Source organism: Protopterus annectens, chromosome 4.part1 (assembly GCF_019279795.1).
Source record: "Protopterus annectens isolate FY-2018-M chromosome 4.part1, PAN1.0, whole genome shotgun sequence".
In the NCBI taxonomy this organism is placed as follows: domain Eukaryota; kingdom Metazoa; phylum Chordata; order Ceratodontiformes; family Protopteridae; genus Protopterus; species Protopterus annectens.
Window position 1 is genome coordinate 528,356,123 of NC_056734.1, and position 13,530 is coordinate 528,369,652.

Here is a 13,530-nt window from a genome sequence, read left to right on the forward strand (position 1 = left end):
AGGTAATATTTCCTGTCATTTTTATATGTTATAGTAAAGTACACATATTGCTCTGAGAGCTATGCCCATATTTAAGACTCTGTTATCTACTTTCCCTAAAAGATGTCACAATATGTAAAAAAAAAAAAAAAAGTGGAATTATGAAGTGGTCATCTACTGAAAATTTCATAATATCTTAGCACAGTAGGGAGATACTGGGTGGTATTCATAGTCCAGGACTTCATAGCTACGTAACAGTTATCTGTGAAAAGTGTTGCTACACGTATATGCAAATAAACCTAGTGCAGGTTATTCATACTGACTACGGAAAAGTGAATGCATTTTGAAAAACATACCCACTAACGGCTAAAGCTTAAATTACCTAAAGAGTACATATGAAGTACTACATGATAGCTGTAGGCTTTGTATGATTTCATATGCATTCAGATATTGTGGGCAGACGTGACTATGTGCAGTCTTTCTTGGAAGACATAAGGTAAGCACTGAACTGCACAACTTTTATTATTAACATTTTAAAACAAATAAAGGGGTTTATTAAGCTTTATACAGAGGTATCCTTATGTGAACACCCTGTTGATTGCTTTAAAAAATGGAAAGGGGGCATAGGATAGATTATAAAATGGGAGACACAACAAAGAGGGAGACACAGGAGGAACACATCAAGAGAGTTGTACTGGAAGAGGTGGGAGAGAAGAGGTACTATGTTTATGGTGGGGGATAGACTCCCCCCATGTTTTCAATTTCTTGTTAATAAGAGGGTAGTGTGGATGGGAAGTAGGTAAGAGGGTTTAGGAGAGAGGCTATAGGAAGAAGGGCAATGACATGTGCTGCCCAGCAAGAGTCCACAGTCCACAAAGCCTCAAACCTTTCCATTCCCAGATAATGTTGCGTTGGAAGACCTTGATGTTTTTGGGCCAGAGGGCTGTGGTGGCATGGTGGTTAGTACCAACTGCGGCAGTGAGTCATCAACCACTGAAGAGATGCCTCAGTTGGATGAAGCTATCTAGCGATGACTTGATCCAGCACGTCATCAACCAAGTTGTGAAGCCCCAGTTCAGCGTGGCTTGCCAGGCTACCACATTGTAGGGTTCCTGTGGAACTGGTGCCACCACCCCAATCCTGTGAAGATGTCCCTAGATGGGCAGGGGGCAAACACATCCTAAACTGGGAGATACATGGCTGGGCTGCTCCTGAATAATTTGGATGTGTAAAAAAGTGAAGAGAAACTGGAGAGAAACAAAATAAAAAATGACAAAGGAATGCATAATTAAAATAAGAAAAAGAGAGAAACAAGGGGAGAGGCAAAAAAGAAAATGCACACAATAAATTCATGCATGATGTTACATAGCATTCAATTTCTTACTTTAAAGCAATTTTATTTTTATAAGTCTTTATTGAAGCAAAGCAGAATTATGGGAAGTGATTACACATACAGGGGTACACTAGGAAGTGTTTTCATATATGTGGGAAACATTATATGAAAAGTACATTTGCATACTTGTAATCAATGATATGGGAAGTGTGTATGCATACTTGGGAAGAATGAGTGTATTGCTATCAAGTTTTGGTGGGTTATATTTTCCAGTCTACTACACTAACAATTGAAACCACCCTTTATAAATACTTACGTGTAATAAAATGAGTTAAAGACAGCATACTGCATTGAGGCATTGACATATCTTTTATATTTGGTTTCAGTAATGGTCTGAAAGCACTGGAAGTCTTCAGTTACCATTCTTTATAAATATTTCTAAGCTAGTATAGTCCAGATTTCAGGCTACTGCTGAATTCAGGGCTGTGTTACAGGTTTCTGAGTTGCCCATACCTTACTTGGATAGAAGGAGATTTCTCTGTTCACCTGTGAGAGAGGGAGCTTTGAGCAGCCATCTGTCCCTGGAGGAGTGGTTCCAGCCCAGAAGTTAGTAGCTTATAGGCCATTTTGGGCTAATTTCTATCTCTTTCATTTCCTTGCTGTAAAAACCGCATTTGCACAGTTTTGCACGTATGCACAGTGCCGGTTAGCTAGGGCTAAATTATTCCCGGCTCCACCAAGTCTCCTCTTTAGTTTTTCCCTTGAAAGTAGTCTAACTCTCAATCTAAGCACTTAAAAAGCATCCTGCAGTCCAGCACTTGCTCAGACCTAATAACAAGCACTAATATACCCCGACACTTGATTTCCCTGCAGGGCAAGGCTCATTATTCACCCCTCACCAACCAAGTGACTAAGCAGCTCACCCCACTATTCAGGCATGACCAAAGGGCAATTTCAGGTATACTCTCCAGTCCAGCTGGTGAACCTGGGTATCCTGAGGCAATGTTACAACTGCCTAATGTACACAGACAACCCTCTCCTCCTACCACAAAACATTAACATATGCGAGAGATGCAATTATATAGCTAAATTGGAGCCTAGGCTCTTTCCACCCAAGACTGGAACAGGCAGTCATGAGGAGAAGGTTAACACTTGCACCACACCTCCAGCCTCACATAGACATATTAAACCAGCACTGGCAAAAAATACACATAAATATACTAAATCATACTTGGAGGCTATAAATAAAAACCTGCAAAAGCATCAGAGACCTCCAAAGCAGACACCCAAAAAAACTGCACCTCCTGTCACAAACCAGACAACAAATAAAACAGAAAATCAGTGTGCTTCACAATCACAGCCCTTAAGGTGAAATAACATACCTAACACACTAGTAATAGGTGACTCTATAGTCAGGCACACTGATGTCCCACTCACTAGGCTGGACAAGGAGAAGGTTACTGTTAGCTGCCTGTTGGGAGCCAGAATCCGCCACATAACACAAGCACTCAGGTCACTCCAGAACAAGTACAAATATGACTCTGTCATTGTTCATGTTGGTGTGAATGACCTGCGATGTACCTCCCTGGGCTACATGAAAAGAGACATGGAAGAGCTCTCTGATCATGTAGCCCAGGTGGGTATGACCCTGACCTTGAGTAGCATCCTGCCTTCACCAAGAAGGATACCGCAGTATAAAGAAAAAATGATCAGTTTCAACAATTGGCTAAGCTTCTGGTGTCATTGAAAGGGGATCCAGTGTCTGTCAGCCTGGGACAACATGCTCGACAATTCTTGTTGCTTCACAAGAGATGGCTTGCACCTGTCACCCCTAGGCTTTTGAATACTGGCCAAGGCTCTTGCTGCCCCCATAATGCCTTTTTTTAGGCAAGGCTCAAAAGTCAAACCCACCTCTGTAAACAGCACAAATAAAAAAATGAGGTTTATGCTACTCAACACTAGGAGTTTAAATCTCAAAATGCATACACTCAAAGCACTCCTCAGTATAGAGAACGTCAACATCTGTGCAGTAACTGAAACCTGGCTCAAGGCTCCACAGAGCTCCCCAGCACTACTGGGCTACAACTCATACCACACATTTCAGCCACAGAACATGGACCGAAACACAAAAGGAGGGGATGTATCCATATTCATCAAGGATACCTACACCTCCAGGTTAGTGGCTTAGCATGATACCTCTGAGATCATACATATGCAAATAACATCGAGCAAACCTGCAATGCAAATTGTGGCTTGCTACAGATCACCTTCCATGACCCAGGACCACCACTCCGTCTTTCTGGAGACACTGGAAAACATGAAGGTCCTACTGAACACCCTGAATTTGGGCAATTTCAATTACCCTATCGTTAACTGGGAAAACTACTCAAGTACAAACTCCCAGGTCCAGCTCTTCCTGGAATTTATCAACTCAAATGCCCTGGATCAGCTGGTAAACTCCCCTACCAGAGGTGAAAACATATTGGACCTGGTCATCAACAACATGGGCGACAGGTGTTCTGCACTGGAGGTCAACCCGTCACTGGTTAGATCAGACCATAAACTAATCACTCTGGGTGTCCACACCACACCACACCACCACCCCCAACCAAGGAAACCACAGTGAAAAACTTTTCTGTAGCAAACTTCACCTTACTTAAGACAGAGGTGGTACATTTCACAGCCCCCATGCTAAAGGATAACAGTGTCCAAGATGCAGGAACCTTTACAAATGCACTCTATGAGCAAATACAAGGATGCATGGATATTGCCATCCCTAGCAAAACCAAGACTCACTCCCCTAAGAGAAGGAAACTAGTCTGGTGGAGCCCTGCCATGAACAGGCTATACAATAGAAGGAGGAAACTAGTTCAGAAAAAAAGCAAATCCCAAGAAGGAAAGACATCCCTGATCAGTATCAGTAAGAAACTAAGGTCCCTCATAAAATCATCCAAGGCTAACTTCAAAAGAAAAATAGCCAAGGATTTGAAAGATAACCACAAAGCCTTCTTTAGCTATGTCAAGAATCTAAGTGGCAACTTGCAGATATGCTCTGAGCTAGTGCAAAATAGCACAAAATATACTGAACCTACTGATATTTCCAACATCCTGGCAGATAGATTCAGTGCAAACTTCACCCTCTTCTCACACCCAAAAGGGCCCACAACAGTACCAGAAAAGTGTAGTGTCCCGGAAATCACAGATGCACAGGTGAAAACAGCCCTTTCAAAAGCCAAAAGCACAGTGTCAGTGGGGCCAGATGGTGTCCCAGGGTGCATCTTGCATGAACTACAGAATGAACTAACCCCCCACCTAAACACACTGTTCAACCTCAGCCTCTCCACAGGCTACCTGCCCATAGAATGGCACACAGCAACGGTTATTCCGCTCCACAAAGGAGGGGCCACAACTGACCCTGGCAACTATCACCCCATAAGCCTGATTAGCCTGGTCTGCAAGGCTATGGAGCGCATCATCATGGAACTCATTAACAAAGTCATTGGGAACCTCCAAACACTTGACCCAACCCAGTTCGGCTTTGTTAAGGGCAGATCATGCCTACTAAACCTGGTTGACTTCTTCGAGACAGTCACCAAGGCCATAGATAAGGGGAAGGTGGTTCACACAGCCTACCTTGACCTCGCCAAGACTTTTGACACCATTCCCCACTCGGGAATTATAGAAAAACTCAGCAGCCTGAACGTAAACTCCTATGTCATGAGATGGGTTGCCAACTGGCTTACAGACAGAACTGACACGCTAAGAATAGCAGGCTCCAGGTCCGACTCTAAACCAGTCACAAGTGTTGTCCCACAAGGCTCGGTCCTGGGACCCCTACTGTACGGCATATACTTCTCAGAAGTACAGGCAAACACAGGAGGACTATGGCTAACCAAGTTTGCCGATGACTGCAAACTGGGAGCCATACATGACTCTCTGGCTGACATGGACATTCTCCAAAAGGGCCTTACTGCGACAGACACCTGGTGTCAAAGTCATGGTCTCAAGCTAAATGCCAAAAAATGCATAGTCATCCCATTTGGGAAAAACAAAACACCCATGAATTACCACATAGGTGGCAGCCCCCTTAATACAGAAGAAGTAATAAGAGATCTGGGGACCCAGGTAGATAGTAATCTCTCCTTTGACAATCATATTGCCAAAGTAGTTAGGAAATCCTTCAATGTAGCCCATCTAATTACTAAAGGGTTTGCATCTAGAAATAAAGAGGTTATAGTGCCCTTCTACTCATCACTCATCAGACCCATCATAGAATACAATGTCCCATTTGGGATGTACCTCACAAGATACTTCCAACAGCTGAAAATACCACAAATGTACCTCAACAAGAGGATTACTGGCCTCAAACATATGTCCTATGCAGCCCAGCTGGAAAAACTCCGGCTGTACTCAGTGGCATATCGCTTACTCAGAGGTGATCTCTGCCTAACTTACAAAGCCATGTCCAACTCAGAATTGATGGACATGATCCACCAAAAGAAATCCAAGTCACTGTGAGCCACTCGCTCTTGTGAGCTAAACCTTGCCACAACAATAAATAGAACATGCTGGAGGGATAGATTTCTGTCACAGAGACTCCCCATGCTTTGGAACAAAATTCCTAACAACATTAGGCAGAGCCTCTCACTAACACTCTTCAAGAGAAACATTGACAAGTGGATGGGTAACAGAAAATATACTCCTGGGATCACTTCTTTGGCTCTTCTTGACAGAGGCTCAGTTAATTAATCAATGGGGTGGCGAAAGCTGACACACTCTGGCTAGGCTTATAAATGCCCTCGGGCAGATAGCTCAATGGGGCAGCGAAAGCTGACACACTCTGGCTAGGCTTATAAATGCCCTTGGGCAGATAGCTTAGTACCTATCTATGAACCTATAAACCTATTTGCTTATATACATGAATGAAATCAATTAAAGACAGAATATTGCATTTACTACTTTATTCATGCTTACCAGCAGCTTCATCCAATCTCTTAGTTCTCCTACTTTGCTGGCTCCTGTTGTAAGCTATCTCATCATCAGCTAGCTAGAGGACATAACGCAATTGTTGTTTGCCTGTATTAAAATTACTGATAGAACTACTACTACTCTGCAAGACATTTCATCCACAGCTGTACTTGCTGTACTTGCTTTGTGTGTTTGTTTAAATATTTATTAACATCTGAATTTTTACATTGTTCCAGTCTTTCCTTTTATGCAAGTTATAAATAATTTGTTACTCTTTTATGTGTGCACAGCTAGTCTGTCTGGGTGAAGGGTGTTGTCTTGAATTTTTGCATACCATTTTCTTCTAGGTTCTGCTTTAAAATATTCTAGTTTACATTTAACAGTCTGTGAATTGTGTTCAGATAGAAGCTGTACACACAGAAAAATGTAGCAATTCAAGTAAGTTTTCTGTTCCTTATAAGTCAAGCTTAGATAAAAAAAAATATTTGTGTTATGGATGCAGTACATATGCTTCAGTACAATAATGTGCTCTTTTGATAGTTTTCTGCATAATAACTGTAAGCACATAAGGGGATTGTTTAAAAATGCATACAGACATAATACAACTGGTAATCTCTCACTGTGGTCATTCACTTGATACTGCTACTCCCACCCCCTCCCCCGACCTCCACTCTTACTAGGGTGAGGTGCCTAACTGAGATTTTAGCGATTTTGTATGTGCAGTTAATATTGTGGAATAAATTACTGTGTTACATAAATATTATACTGATAAATATTTTCTGGTGTACCCAAACAAAATATTTTCTTTACAAAAATGGTCTGCATGTACTTTAACTAATACCTAAACTAATGCATACTATAAATGAAATTATGTGGCAAAGCAATCTTTTTTGTTTGTGTATAAATACATACATTTATATACATAAAAAATAGTTTAAGGTGAACTCATGCAGCTGGTTATCTGCAATTTACAGGCATATAAAGGCAGACATATATATCTTATACATATTTCCTTACTCATATATACAGTGAATATAAAAATTTTACATACCCCTGTTAAAATGCCACTATTTTTTTGTGATATAAAAAAGTGAGACCACAATAAATCATTTCAAAACTTTTTCCACCTTTAATGTGACCTATAACCTGCACAATTCAATTGAAAAACAAACAAATCTGTTAGGGAGAAAAATATACAAAATAAAAAACGTACAATAAGCTGGTTGCATAAGTGTGTAGGTCATCATACCATACCTGTGATAAAAAAATATTTGTGTTATGGATGCAGTACATATACTTCAGTACAATAATGTGCCCTTTGATAGTTTTCTGCATAATAACTGTAAGCACATAAGGGGATTGTTTAAAAATGCATACAGACATAATACAACTGGTAATCTCTCACTGTGGTCATTCACTTGATACTGCTACTCCCACCCCCTCCCCAACCTCCACTCTTACTAGGGTGAGGTGCCTAACTGAGATTTTAGCGATTTTGTATGTGCAGTTAATATTGTGGAATAAATAAATGTGTTACATAAATATTATACTAATAAATATTTTCTGGTGTACCCAAACAAAATATTTTCTTTACAAAAATGGTCTGCATGTACTTTAACTAATACCTAAACTAATGCATACTATAAATGAAATTATGTGCCAAAGCAATCTTTTTTGTTTGTGTATAAATACATACATTTTTATACATAAAAAATAGTTTAAGGTGAACTCATGCAGCTGGTTATCTGCAATTTACAGGCATATAAAGGCAGACATATATATCTTATACATATTTCCTTACTCATATATACAGTGAATATAAAAATTTTACACACCCCTGTTAAAATGCCACTATGTTTTGTGATATAAAAAAATGAGACCACAATAAATCATTTCAAAACTTTTTCCACCTTTAATGTGACCTATAACCTGCACAATTCAATTGAAAAACAAACAAATCTGTTAGGGAGAAAAATATACAAAATAAAAAAACGTACAATAAGCTGGTTGCATAAGTGTGTAGGTCATCATACCATACCTGTGATAAAAAAATATTTGTGTTATGGGTGCAGTACATATGCTTCAGTACAATAATGTGCCCTTTGATAGTTTTCTGCATAATAACTGTAAGCACATAAGGGGATTGTTTAAAAATGCATACAGACATAATACAACTGGTAATTTCTCACTGTGGTCATTCACTTGATACTGCTACTCCCACCCCCTCCCCCAACCTCCACTCTTACTAGGGTGAGGTGCCTAACTGAGATTTTAGCCATTTTGTATGTGCAGTTTATATTGTGGAAGAGATTACTGTGTTACATAAATATTATACTAATAAATATTTTCTGGTGTACCCAAACAAAATATTTTCTTTACAAAAATGGTCTGCATGTACTTTAACTAATAACTAAACTAATGCATACTATAAATGAAATTATGTGGCAAAGCAATCTTTTTTGTTTGTGTATAAATACATACATTTATATACATGAAAAAAATAGTTTAAGGTGTACTCGTGCAGCTGTATATCTGCAATTTACAGGCATATAAAGGCAGACTTATACATATCTTATACATATTTCCTTACTCATATATACAGTGGATATAAAAAATTTACACACCCCTGTTAAAATGCCAGTATTTTTTGTGATATAAAAAAATGAGACCACAATAAATCATTTCAAAACTTTTTCCACCTTTAATGTGACCTATAACATGCACAATTCAATTGAAAAACAAACAAATATGTTAGGGAGAAAAATATAAAAAATAAAAAACGTGCAATAAGCTGGTTGCATAAGTGTGTAGGTCATCATACCATACCTGTGATGACATATTTGGCCTGAGCAGGTCATCCCTGTCAGGGATGAAAGGTGTACAACAACTTCTGCCAGATGTCTATCTTCTTCCACTCACTTTCCCGTACGTACACTTGGATCTTATCCAGGCATGAGTCACTAAGAAGGTAGAAGATACTCTTGCTCTGACTAGATTAGAGTGAGGCCTTGTCCCTTCATAGGTACTGTCATCATTTGAAGTGCCAGTACCAGAAGGAAGAAAGTTTGAGCAGGGCTGTGGTTCACTGGTTCAGATCCACTCCCTCAGGGGTGTGATATCACCTTAGCCAAAACCAGTTAACCATCAAGACCATTAGACCAGGTATTGTTATTATTGGCAAGTCTGATTTTACTAAAAATGCTTTGAAAGCCGACATATTTTTAAAGGCATACATTCACATTTCATTTATATGATGGATAGAGTTAGTAAGCAATCATTATTTTTTTATATATTACTTACAATTGCTATTGCTGTTCTGCATTGTCCTAGCTACATTTTTGAAGTATTATACCTTTACATTCCTTGTGCAGTATAGCAGCAGTATTGATGTTTTTTTTGGGGGGAGGGTGCTTTTTGCAAAAATAAATATTCCTGTGTCTGTGAGTGCTAACTCTTAGTAAATGATGACTTTTGAGGTGATAAGATTGCTATATGATGTATGATGGTCTGGGATTATACTTCAAGTTCTGCAAATTTACATGCATATGACTCCATTTTGCCTTTTCTAAACATATTCAGCTTTGACCATAACTGAGACTATCTACACATTTCTACTTCATGCTGGGGACCACTGAGAATGGCTGTGGACTGTACCACTTTCCACAGAATATTTTCATGAACCCGAGGCCCCTTTCATGAGTAGCTAAGACCGACTTATGTGCATAAATGTCAGCATACATTTATGTGTTACTGTGATTCAGAGGGATAAACATAAATAGGACTAATTTTCTAAAAAATATATGTAAATGAACTTGAATTTATGGGAAAAGTTTAACCCCCACCATATTAACTTGTGATTACTTGAGTAAGGCTGCAAATGACTTAGGAAAAAATAACAGAAATATTGGAAATTAATATGAAACATTTCAAAATTATGTTAAATTAGTGAGTTTACTTCAAGAAATTTTTGTTTTACTGATATGATTGGCATATTACGATGACTTTAGTGAATAATTTAAAGTTGTCATTTGTAAATAGAAAATCATTACAGCAGCAGCAGTGGAAATGATTAGTGATCACTTTGGTGTCATTTAGTAATTGTGCATACATGGTAGAAATGCAGTGAGTTAATTTTGTAGTACTGAAGTGGTAAGGATGTTTTGTTGACTCAACATACATGTGTCTTTACTTAGAGATTTCTGAGTGTCACAGATAGGTTCATAGGTTCATAGGTAGGTACTAGGCTATCGGCCCTAGGGCCTATAAAAGCCTAGCCAAAAAGGTACCCTGGCTTTCGCCACCCAAAAAAATTATTTGATGAATGACAAATGACAGTATTATGAATACAAGACAATGGTAGGGGCTAGGAGATGGTTGAATCTGTTAGCAAACTGATTTACTGTTGTGAATGTATTTATCATAGTGCAGACATTACAGCAGCACAACTTTTCTTGACTGGACTGAGATTTTTGCATATGTATATAATAGCGGGGTTTGTGATACTACTTTTTATGAGGAAAGCAGGCATGCTTTCAATGTTGTGTTGTTTGACTAATGATTACTTCAAATGTTTTTGTGTGTCTGTGTCATATTGTTTATGTACAGTAGTGATGCAGAACAAGGGATCAAGGTAGAGAAAGGACAACTTTCAGCATGAGGAAAAACGTAACCTCATGGCAGTCCTTAGGACATATGACAAATGTCTGTTTGGAAAAAGGAGATCGAAACAAGCTGACAGGACAAAAGTCTGGAATCATTTTGTAATGGATATTAATGCAGTCAGTAAAAGAAACCATGTATTAATACAGTGCAAGAAGGAGACAAATGATAAGGTAGGATGTGCTAGAAGCTAGGCAAGGCGGAATGCAATTGCCTGTACCAGTGCTGGGGGGTTACAACAGTTATCCCTTTAACACTAGATGAAGAATACTTCTTCCCCATCCATGGGAATGACTATGATGGGGAATATGATGACACTGGAAGAATCAGAGGTGGTGTGGTTATTGGCTATTACCAACATCTGCAGCAACAACAGTTATCTGCTCAGGATAGGCTTGTTTGAAAACAGTAATATATTTATAAAGAAAATTGAATGCTGACATGGAATGATTACATTAAACACATGACAATTACTATTATTAGGTGGACCTTCTACATCTACACAGAATGACAGTTAAGGTAGTGAACATGGTAAATGTCCCCCACATCTCTTTAATAAGCATACAGTAGTGTATGTATTTATTTATTGGTAATGTTTTCAAATCATTTTTATAGGGTCAGTTGCAGAAGCAAACAGTTCCACTATACCAAAATATTTGGAGGATATCAGTAGCAGAATATCTGTTGAAGATGATTATGATGATGATAACATAGTTATATTTAGTGGTAATAGTTTCAGGAAAGTGGCACACAGTCCTCAAGTTTAATGTTAGGACCTCACACCCCACAACAAGTTAGTAACGCTGTAGGAAGTGAAAAAGTCAAGCACGTGCTGACTTCAGACTCACACTTATACAGGGAAAAAAACATGCACTTCTACACAAGTATCTCCAAAGCCACACAAACAATTACAGATTAATGGCAGACATTCAGAGGTAACAGTGACCATAGTGGTGTACTTACAAAGTGCAGACAGGCACAGGAATTTGTCACAGCTACCCCAGGAAACATGTAAAGTATTGGCTGCCCAGCAGTAAATGTGTCATGACACTCAAGACTCAGAGCACTGCCAGAGAGAGAGAGAGTCAGCCAGAAATATTCAGAGTCCTGCAGGGTATACATGAGGATTTCCTTCACTACATGGAAATAGCACAGGGTGAGGATGATTCCATGATCACATTGATGCATAGTATGGTGGCCTGCCATGCCTCTTTGGCTGCCTCCATTCATACACTAGCTATGTCTTACCAGACTCAAGGAGGAGTCACTCTTGGAAGGAGAAGAGGATAGAGTACTGTCCATACCAATGTGGGCAGATCACATGACACTACAAGTGCTTCTCAAGAAGGTACTGTAATTAGTTGGGTGGAACAAGCACAACAGATTTTATGCAGGCCATGTCAGCTTTTATCCACACCTAGCAGAAACTCTTATCCCATGACCCAGTCCCACAGCACTGTCAGATCAGTGTCTGTAGGATCACCTTCATCAAGTAGGTCATGACAACCAACCAACTCTCCATCCAGCTCTCATGACAGACCCTCTTCAAAATCACTTGCACTATCACCTAGCCTCTATTTAGGAGATGTGTATAACACATTTCACCTTGATCTACTGTGACTGAAGTGTGACATTTCCATTGCAATTTGACCAAAGCACACATATGTCAATGTGTAACTCAACGGGGATTAAGTTATTACATAAAGTAAAAAAAAAAAGTGGGGGGGGGGGCTTAGGATACTTTGTAACTGTATGCATTTCATTCCTGTAATGGTACTGCTTAAAACCTGATGAAATGGTGGAAAGAAAGCTGTATGTCACAACATAAGACTGCAGTGATTAACACCTTTAATGTTGTATGCATGGACATTGTTACAGCTGGAAGTTAACTACAGCATAAAAGTAATACTACACAAGGTTTTGGGAAAACACTAAACAAAATTACAGATTAAAATGAGTATCCTGATATGTAAACAAATACTGCTGCCATGTCACCCTTGCCACTGCACAAATAATCATATTCTTTTGCCTCTGAGGCCACAAATTATTGTGCATGACATAATAAAATAATCTGTTGTGCAGTACCTCAACAGACAGCATAGGTCAAACTGAGAAAGCATTTCGCAATATACAATGAACATTTTGATACCTTTTCATTCAATTTCAGGGTATGAACTTGTGTTAAATACTGAATTAACACTTTTTACTAATTGTATCACTTCAGGATATTCAGTATGTTCATAGTTAGGTACACCATCTGACTACAATTTATTGAGCAAAACAGGTAAAAATGTGATTCTTCTTTCTAATGATGCTTTATGACATCAATGAACAGGAGTCATTGAGTAAGACATGACTTTTACCAACAATAATATGAGTACATGTTCTGAAATAAAAAATAAATTACTTAAAGATGAGAGAGAATGTCAGATGAACATTGACAGCAGACCATGCAGCACACTGCATAGTCCAAGGATATCACTGCATGTATCAATTATACTCTATGTATTTTTTACTAGAAACAAAACACTAACCTGAATATCATGGTCCATAGGTCTGGACCAGATGCCACCTCTTTACCTGCACAGCCG

At 39.0% G+C, this 13,530-nt stretch overlaps 1 protein-coding gene across 1 annotated transcript in view; it reads left to right on the top strand.

Moving 5' to 3' along the window:
- Positions 1-13,530, top strand: part of LOC122801245 (galactose-3-O-sulfotransferase 2-like) — a 123,851-nt gene that overhangs the window by 71,332 nt on the left and 38,989 nt on the right. The window lies entirely within an intron of this gene.